The 9,978-nt window shown below is 34.6% G+C and overlaps 1 long non-coding RNA gene across 1 annotated transcript; it reads left to right on the top strand.

The window, feature by feature from the left end:
• The first annotated feature begins 8,383 nt into the window (after positions 1 to 8,383).
• LOC147391038 (uncharacterized) lies at positions 8,384 to 9,579 on the top strand. The gene is made up of 3 exons (XR_015170225.1): positions 8,384 to 8,991; positions 9,084 to 9,153; positions 9,272 to 9,579. It is a non-coding gene; the product is annotated as an uncharacterized LOC147391038 (long non-coding RNA).
• The last annotated feature ends 399 nt before the right edge of the window (positions 9,580 to 9,978 follow it).

The raw sequence follows: 9,978 nt of genomic DNA, 5'->3' as shown, positions 1-9,978 counted from the left end.
ACCGAGTTGGCTTTTCTTAAAAGTTGAGAGGCTATATCTATGAAGGACTCATGGATAGTTTGGCCATCATTATTGGAGGTCAGCATGTATTGGGCTAGGATTCCTAGGCACAATCGATAATCTCTAGTAGCTCGCCAGGCTTCGGGTTTTACATTAATAGGGTGACTGCGGGAGTGATACGGGCCCAATAAAGGTACTAAGTCTAATCTCCCGTTATGAACTAAGGCCTTGGCTTCTTCCTTGGAAATGTTCAGTCTTGTGGCGAGGTCACCAGAATATCCGGTCTTCAATGAGGGCCTGACTAGAGGTCCTGAAGTGGATATCCCCATGCTGCCACAAAAATCCTCGTGAGTGGGGCACAAATGCATATACCCCATATGGAATATATGAAGATGGGGGTTCCATCGCTTAGCCATAGCGCGTAAGAAGTTCCAGTCTATCTCAAACTCATGGAAGTAGAGAGCACTCCTCAACATGAATCTCCCAAAATTGATCTTCTCTACAGGGTGCATCCCTACGACGGTTGTTTTGACTAACTGATCGATTGGGTTATCGCCTGCGACTAGTATCCTGGTTTGACACAAAAGGGTATTTTAGTACTCTTCTGAGGTCCATGTAAAATATCAACTTTCTCTTTATTTTCTTTTAAAAAATATTTTCCTTTCGAAAAATCTTGATCTCATGGAAAACATTTTCTTGGAAAATATTTTTTCTAGAGAACACTTCTTTTGGAAAACATTCTTTTTTGGAAAATATTTTCCTTTTATAAACTATTTTTTTCTTTGAAAATTTGATTTTCATTTGGATTTAAATGGCCTGGTCCATCATGATTGTTGGATCGGGATGGACTGGGTCATTATTGTAAAATAATGGATTCTTTATTGGGTCGGTGCACCTATTTTGATCAGTTAAAAAAAATTTAATCCTTGAGAGCAGCCATACATTTTGATCTCGTCATCCACATCATTCACATCAATAACAAAGTCTCATAAGGTTCCATTCAATGAACAACCCGGGAGCACCCACGATAAGTTCGAGTCGTGACCTACAGGGAAGGTTTCTAGACTCTAAGCTTTACTATGTGCAATGCATTTTTATCTGGCAACCCTTGCCTAAGCACACCTATATACCTCTTGATATGTGGTGACTTGGTTTGATATACCGTATATGTGATAATCTAAAACCTCAACTTACTTCTCTAAAGCCAAAAACAGTCAGTTTGATCCCCAGTTGAGAGGTGACGCACAATGCTGAGCAAGGGCCCACTTAAATACCTCTCGACTAGAATAGACGTAGTCTATCCCCCTCGTACAATAGGGTACAGCGGGGCAGGATTTCGCTTAGGCACCGGTTTTGACCAAAAAGTACAATTGATATACTTGGATTATCTTTTATACCTACGGGTACGAGTCAAGAGTTGTAGCTTTCATAAATGGTTTGGCATCCCATGAGGGGACCGACCACGTATTAGTACTACGTTGACAATTGGGACATGTGACTGTGTGGCTCACGATAGGTCAAAGGCTCAGGTCGCTTCAGCCTGGGTGCATCAATATACCTCTCAGAATCACCTGATCAGAAGGTATTGATGCTCCAGTTTGATATACCCTAAGGTACGTGATTGGAGTTGTGGTTTTCATGAATGACGTCGCATCTCCGAAGAGACCGGACCACGCACTAGTGCCACGTTGGCTATATAGGACGTGTAAGTGTGCAAAATAGTAAACGTGCATGTGGTGTGTGCAAAATAGGGTGGGGTGTGCCTAGGGCATTTTTCAAACACATGGGTCCAAGGGCTCAATTAAACCGTACGAGCAAACTGAAAGCGCCCTCAATCCGCGGGGTGCGCGGATCCGCTTTTGACCCTTGAGGTTTGGGAGTCGCCACCTAGTTATTATGGTCTAGGAACCGATCAATAACTCTAAAAAGATAAAAGACTAATTTAGAATAGAAAAAACTGAATTTGGGGATCATGTTACGGGGTTGGAAGGTATTAGACACCAACCCCGCCCGGCCAAAGTCGGTCTCTACTAATTTTCCAAATAAGTTACATTGCTAAAAAAAACCTAGATAATAATAAAATAAAAAATAAGGAGTTATACCTTTCCGATAGCAAAGACTTTGTTCCCTCAGATCCGATAAAAATTACTCCTTGTACCGTACTTCTTACTTCATTCTGTCACCGGATTTGATTTCCGATATCCGAGGCAAGGTATCTCTTCTTTCTTGGATCTGAATTCTTTGAGTTTGTTAATGGATTTTGGAGTGTTTTTGAAGGCCTTTTAGGTGTTTTTTAGGCTAAAATCAAAGAAGGGATGTTAGGTAAGAAGTTGGGGCTCCAAAACTAGGATTTATGGGAGGCTAGGAGGACTTTTAGACCTACTTCTCTTAGGGTTTATGATTTAATCCGAAAATAGGGTGTGGGGACCTCTATTTATAGAATTTTTTAAGGGTTGATTTGGATAGAGTTAGTATTTAATTAGAGTTCTTTTAGTTAGAGTTGTGTTATAGTTAGAATTGTTTTAGGTAGAATTGTGTTTTAATTAGAATTGTTTTAGATAGAGTTGTGTTTTAGTTAGAACTCTATTAGATTGAGTTATTATTTAATTAGAACTCTATTATGACTTTTGGACTTATTTGATTGACTTTTAATATTTTGACTTTAGTCTTAATTGATTGACTTTTAATATCATGACTTCAGTCTTGCTTAATTGACTTTAATTTTGACTTTAGTCTTGCTTGATTGACTTTAATACCTTGACTTCAGTCTTGCTTGATTGGCTTTAAATTTTTGGAAACCCCCCTCTATTATATCTTTAATTCTTTGGACCCCCAAATAGAATGGTCCTTAAAGAAATATCTCACGAACCCTCAACAATTTTACTTGAAAGCCCGATTGATCGATTTTTTTAATTCAAAATTTTAAATTAATTTCATCAATAATTCACTTTAATTATTTAATATTTTATTTATTAATTTCGAAATTTTTAATTATGAAAATTGTGAAATTACCGTTTTACCCCGGAGAGGACTTTTCACGTTTTAAGTCGGTTTTTTATGTTCCAGGATATTTTAGAATTGATTTTTCGTAAGGAATTCAATGAAAATATTGGTTTGTGTCATTTATGAAATTTTTTGTGTGAAATGGTCATGAACTTTATGAGGGGCATTTTCGTAATTTTATCGAATTCTGTTAATATTGGTGAAATGATTTATTTGGTTTCGATTTGTTATTTTATGTGTTTGAGAGAGTTTTCCTAAGCGTAACGTAGGCTCTAGGGTTGTTTTGAGGTTAGGGGTATTTTGATAATTTGATCAATTTTTAGTGATTTTTATCGTGAAACTTCTTTTTGGTCTGCAAGATGATGATTTCTATGTTTCTGGGGTCGTATTTTCCTAGCGTAGCGTGGTTTCTTAGGTTTTGTCAATTTGAGATACCTCATCCGGATTTCTAAAACACATCTGGTAATAAAATAAAGCAATGGAATACACATCCATCATTGGGAATCATTGCGATCGGGTTGACGAGTTGATTAATCAGGCGGATGCAAAAATGGGGTGTCTACACAAACGTATTAAACCAAACAGGTACAGGCATACATCGATCAAAAACATATTCATATGGCCCTATTTAATATTTAAACATGCACATCACCTTCATACATCAATCATGGCAAATGAATATGGCATATGATAATCAACTAGATCCGATCATTGCAATAGGCACAATTTTTGTAAATTTTATAGTCTAATCAAGGGTCATTTTGGGGTGACCTTAACCAAATTGATATTTCTGAGGATATTGGATTAAGAACGAAATAACAATCGTTGGGATGAGAAGTTATGATGATTTTCAAACAATATGAAAGAGAGAAAAAGAATAAAAAAAAATGAGGCATTTTAAAAAACAACTCGATTTTTTTTATTTTTATAAACAAACTTAAAAGAACACATTTTTTTTTTAAGAAAAAAAAACCATTAAAAGGACACCAAGCAAGAACAGTAGAAAAAAAAACTAAATAATAAAAAAATAAAACAAGAGGCAATTTGGTAAGGTGTTGTTGGCCATAACAACTAATCATCGTTTTCATTAAAAGGGGGTGTGTCCTTAGTAAAATGAAAATTTTATTTAATCCTCACACCATCTTCTCAATCAGCTTTCAGCCATGTTCGTCAATTTTGTTAAAAAAATAGAGAATGATCTAGCTTCTCAATCCAATCGATTTGAGGTCAGTTTTGGTCGATTCAAAGTTCCTCGTTTATCACCGATTTCCTGTGATTTCAAACCCAGATTAAAGAAAAAAAAACCGCTGCCATTAATGGTTTATTAAAGCTCAAAATCAACGCAGAAAACACAATGGAATCCATGGTTTACGTTCGATCTCTACCATTGATTATAAGATTCCCCATCATCGATCAAAACACCGCAAGGTTTAGATTCAAAACCCACAATCAGATTTTCGCTAAGAACCCGAAACAAACCAAAATGACTTTTTTTTTTATAGTGATCTCTTAACCTTCATCTGCCATTACCGTTCTGTTGCAGCCCAAAACTATCGCAAAAAACTCAATGGAACCCACTGTTTTCAATCTCTATCATCGATTACAAGGTCCCCCTTCTTCGATCAAAACATGGCAAGATTTAGATTCAAAACCCACAATCAGATTTTCGCTAAAAGCCCGACACAAACCAAAGGATTTTTTTTCGGTTGATCTCTTAATTCTCCACTCAAAGTAATAGGAAAACACCGATCATATTTAGGGGTGAACATCGATCGGCTGAAACTTCTCCAATCTCTGTTAGAGACAACAGAAACGTTTGGGAGAGACGAAGTAATCAAATGAAAATTGATTTTTTAAAAAAGGGTTTAACAATTAAAAAATCGATTTTCACTTGGGACATACAAAAAAAAAAAACGCTGCTGTCCTTCATTACTTGTTGGGATTTTTTCTTCTCTTTTTTTTTTTATAAAAAAAACACCATCCAGAAACCTTTTTAAAAAAAAAAAAAATGGCTACTATTGCTGATAGCATATTAGTCATGCAAATTTTTTCTAAAACAGCCCACCATCCACCCTTTTATTTTTTAGTTAGGAACAACATGACACGAGTAATAAAAAAAACGATTTGAACAATGAGAAAGAGGGCTTGAAGACAGAAGAATAAATCTTTATTTTTTCTTTGATGCCATTCATTATGTACCAATTGAGAAAGGGGAAAAAGAGAGAAAGAAAGAGACAAAAAAATGAGACAAAAAAAAAAAAACTAAAGTAAAAATAAAATAACTGCATGACGAAAAGAGAAATTTTTTTTATTTTTTTTATCACTCCCTATCCCAACCATCGTTATTCCATCCTTCAATAAAATTAACCTCTTGAAATCTTACATCATTTAGTGTCACCCTAAGTAACCATCGATTGAACCAAAGAAAATAATATGGCATGATAACATACTCTAAATCGAACCAAATAATACTAGAAGATGATACAATCAAAAAATTATAAAATAAACAAAAATAAAAAAAATAAGCAAAATAAAAAATAAAAAAAACTAGGTCTAAATAGCAATGTTCCCTTACTTGGGGGTTTCCAAGTTTGACCCTCAAAAGGTCTCCAGTGGAGTTGCCACTGAAAGTGCCCTCGATCGACGAGGTGCACGGATCCGCTTTTGACCCTTGAGGTTTGGGAGTCGCCACCTAGTTATTACAGTCTAGGAACTGAATACTGACTCTAAACGGATAAAAAATTAATCTACTACAGAAAAACTGAATCCGGAGATCACATTACGGGATTAGAAGGTGTTAGGCACCAACCCCATCCGGCCAGTGCCGGTCTCTACTTATCCCAATTAAAACTACATTGCTAATGGCAAAACCTAGATAAAAAATAATAGAAATGTTACTTTCGATACGCAAAGGTTCTATTCCCTCAGATCTGGTGAAACTGCTCCTTATATCGTACTCCTTACTTCGTTCTGTTTCAGGATCTGATTTTTAATCTCCGAGGCAAGGTATCTCCTTCTTAGATCTGGATGCTTCGAATTTGTTATGGATTTTGGGGTGTTTTTGAAATATTTCTAAGTGTTTTTCAGGCTAAAATTGAAGTAGGGGTGTTAGGTAAGGAGTTGGGACTCCAAAATTAAGGTTTTGGAGAGGTTGTGGAGGCTTCTTCACCTACTTTTTCTAGGGTTTTTTCTTTGATACGAAAATAGGGTGTCAAGGCTCCTATTTATAAAGTTTTTTAGAAGCATTAGGGTTTGATTAAGGTTTCTTTTAGAGTTTTAATTAGGGTTTTGACTTTGGTCTTATGAGATTGACTTAGTCTTTGGGCTTTTAATTTAGGGTTTTGACTTTAGTCTTATGAGATTGACTTGATTAGTTTAAATTAGGGTTTTGACTTTAGTTTTATGAGATTGACTTGATTAGTTTAGATTAGGGTTTAGATTTAGGATTTTGACTTTAGTCTTATGAGATTGACTTTAATACTTTGACTTTAGTCTTTCTTGGTTGGCTTTTAATATCTTGACTTTAGTCTTACTTGATTGACTTTAAGGTTGACTTTAGTCTTACTTGATTGACTTTAATTTTTGGAGAACCCCCTTTTATTATATCTTTAATTCTTTGGGCCCCTAGATGGAGGGGTCTTTGAATAAATATCCTAGCAACCATCAACAATTTTGCCTAAAAGCCTGATTGGTCGATTTTTTTGTTAAAATTTTTAAATTAATTTTATTAATGTTTCACTTTACATTATTTAATGGTTTATTTATTAATTTCAAAAATTTTAATTATTAAAATTGTAAAATTACCGTTTTACCCTCGGAGAGGATTCTTTACATTTTAAGTCGTTTTTCAATGTTCCAGGATGTTTTGGAATCAGTTTTTCATAAGGAATTCGATGGGAATGTTGATTTTTGTCGTTTATGAAGTTTTTTTGTATGAAATGGTTGTGAACTTTATGAGGGGCATTTTCGTAATTTTGTCAAATTTTGTGAAAATTGGCGAAATGATTTATTTGATTTCGATTTGTTATTTTATGTATTTGAATGAGTTTTCCTAATCGTAACGTAGGTTCTAGGGTTGTTTTGGTGTTAGGGGTATTTTGATAATTTAGTCATTTTTAGTGATTTTTATCGTGAAGCTTCTTTTTAGTCTGCAAGATGATGATTTCTATGTTTCTATGGTCGTATTTTCCTAGCGTAGCGTGGTTTCTAAGTTTTGTCAGTTCGAGATACCTCATCCGGATTTCTAAAACATATCTGGTAACAAAATAAAGCATTGGAATAGACATCTATCATTGGGAACCATTGCGATCGGGTTGACGAATTGATTAATCAGGCGGATGCAAAAATGGGGTGTCTACAGGCAGGTGTATTTTATGTTTGAAATTTGTACATATTCAGTTATAAAAAATTGCTAACAAATTATGAGGTACTCTATGTCTCATATATTTAACTTCTCACAAATTACTTAATGTAGTCTTGAAATCGTAAAAATAAGGCAAACTGTGCTCAATAGACAATGACCCATATAGTTGGGATAAAGAGTATAGCTTGTATGAGATATGATGAGGTATATATTTTTTTTATCTATTATGTTGTCTATGAGTTACATGCCCAAATATTATTTCTATTTTAAAATAATCTTGTTGTCATTGTCTTAATGTGATGCACATAGAAATTAAAAGGTTCAACGACTACTGAGCCAAGTCGAGTAACCTTATTTCTCATGACTTACAAGCCCAATGATTTGACAACGACGGAGAAAATTGTAAGTTTATTTTTACAATAATTTTCATATAGTAGGGATAAGATCAAATCTTGAGTCCTTTGTCTAGATAGGATTCCCTTGACTAGTTAACGTCATTGCTTTGTCAGGATAATCACTAAGCTTGGCTCCCATGGATAGAATTAAGTCTTGATTCCTCTACCAAGATAGGATTTCTTTGTAATTATGATAGGATATTCACTAAGAATCACTAGCATGGATAAGATCAAATCTTGAGTCCTTTGTCTAGATAGGATTCCCTTGATTGGCTAACGTTATTGCTTTGTCAGGATTATCACCAAGCTTATCATTTCTTTGTCAGGTTTATCACCAAGCTTGGCTCCCATGGATAGAATTAAGTCTTGATTCCTCTGTCAGGATATGATTTCTTTGTAATTATGATATGAAAAAATCTTTGTAATTATGATAGGATATTCATTATGATTCGCTAGCATAGATAAGATCAAATCTTGAGTCCTTTGCTAGGATAGGATTTCTATTGTCATTTCTTTATCAAGACAAACACCCGAATTTGTTAGAATAGATAAAATTGAGTATTGATTCCTCTGCTAGGACAGTCACCTGGATTTGCAGGCAGAGAACATTTGCAATAGGACAATCACTAGGATTAGCTAGCAAGGATATGATCAAATCTTGAGTCATTTGCAAAGATATGATTCGCTTAACTGGCTAACATCATTGCTTTGTCAAGGCAATCATTAGGTTTTGTTAGCATGGATAGAATTGAGTCTTGATTTCTCTGACAAGATAGTCACTAGCCTAGATTTGTTGGCAAATAAATTTTGTAATTATGACGAGATTTGGTGCATTAATGTGGTAAAATGTAGGGTGCATACTCATTAAATATATAACCATTTTTGGAAAATTGATAAGGGTTAAATGGTCTTTTGACTGTACACAGGATTGTTAAAATAATTTATAAATGGAGACCTCTAGTCAGGATTTCTTTTATAGTGCTGGTTTCCCTAGGTTTTTTCCATGGACAACAGCTTCAATTTCTTGATTTTACTATTTATTTTTTCACTATCAAAAGAATGAACCTTGTTGGATTTTTTAGCTTGTACCTGATTTCAAGGATCTCTCCAAATTTTTGGGGTAAAACTTTGATGATGATCATCACCATGGTGGTGATGGTGAAGCTTAATTGGATGATCACTGCAATCATGAGGCCACTGGTCCGATCCCAACCTAATAGCAAACCAAAGGTTAGTAGTTAGATGCTTACATTGAAATTCTCTTTATTTTGTTGGACATTTTATTAGCTCAAGTTATCTCATGCATGATGAAACTCCTATAGGCAGGTGGTTAAGAGATGCTCTCATGCCTGACGTGCATGGTTTGGAGCTTCTTGAAAATTCATGTTATAAGTGAGTTTTCGTCTTCTAGCTCTTTTTTTAGTTCTCTTTCCCATTTTATTTAATTGTTCTTGATGAATTTTTTTTTCTTATAGGTTTGTTTCTAACTTCTGTCTCTCTTTGAATATAGTTATGCCTATAACCACAAGTGAAATTCAAAACCTTTTGCAACATGCATGGAGCAGATCATTAGCATTGGAATGACTTCACCAGAATCCTAGTTTGCTAAATAAAGACTACTTGAAATATAAGCAATTAACAAAGTAGGCACAAGTGTACATTGGTTTTGGTAATTTTTTTTTGTTATGTAAGCGAGCGGTGCTAAAGTAGAAAAATATTGTAATGTACTTCTTGGGGCATGACCCTTTACATGATTTGTCATTCAAACATATTGTATAGTTTTTATTTATTATTTAGTTAAAAAAGATAAATGTATTTAAATTGACGGCAACTGTTTTGTTTTAAAGACCTTTCTAGAATAAAAGAAAAAAGAAAGTCTTCTAATTGCTCGAGAGAGTTCATATCCTGATTTGAACAAAATGATATATTTTGTTTCTAAGAGTAATGAGATTCATCGACTAATAATGGTACATTAATTTCTCCAAGGAAACCTTCTTCCAATGCTCCACCTGCTAGAGTAACTCGGCCATAATTCAACTTGAAATACCAAATCTTGGAATCTAGTTTAGTATTGATGTTCATGAATTTAGTAGCACAAATATAAGAACTTCCATTAGAGACTGGAACTCCTTATAGTATTCCCAAAGAACAAGTTGATGGCAATCATAAGACTATCGTTGAATCTACCTCCTCTGGGAGCCACATTGAATCAGAGAT

Source organism: Akebia trifoliata, chromosome 11 (assembly GCF_017979445.1).
Source record: "Akebia trifoliata isolate Shusen 1 chromosome 11, ASM1797944v1, whole genome shotgun sequence".
Classification (NCBI taxonomy): Eukaryota; Viridiplantae; Streptophyta; class Magnoliopsida; order Ranunculales; family Lardizabalaceae; genus Akebia; species Akebia trifoliata.
This window is presented reverse-complemented; position numbering and strand designations above follow the sequence as displayed.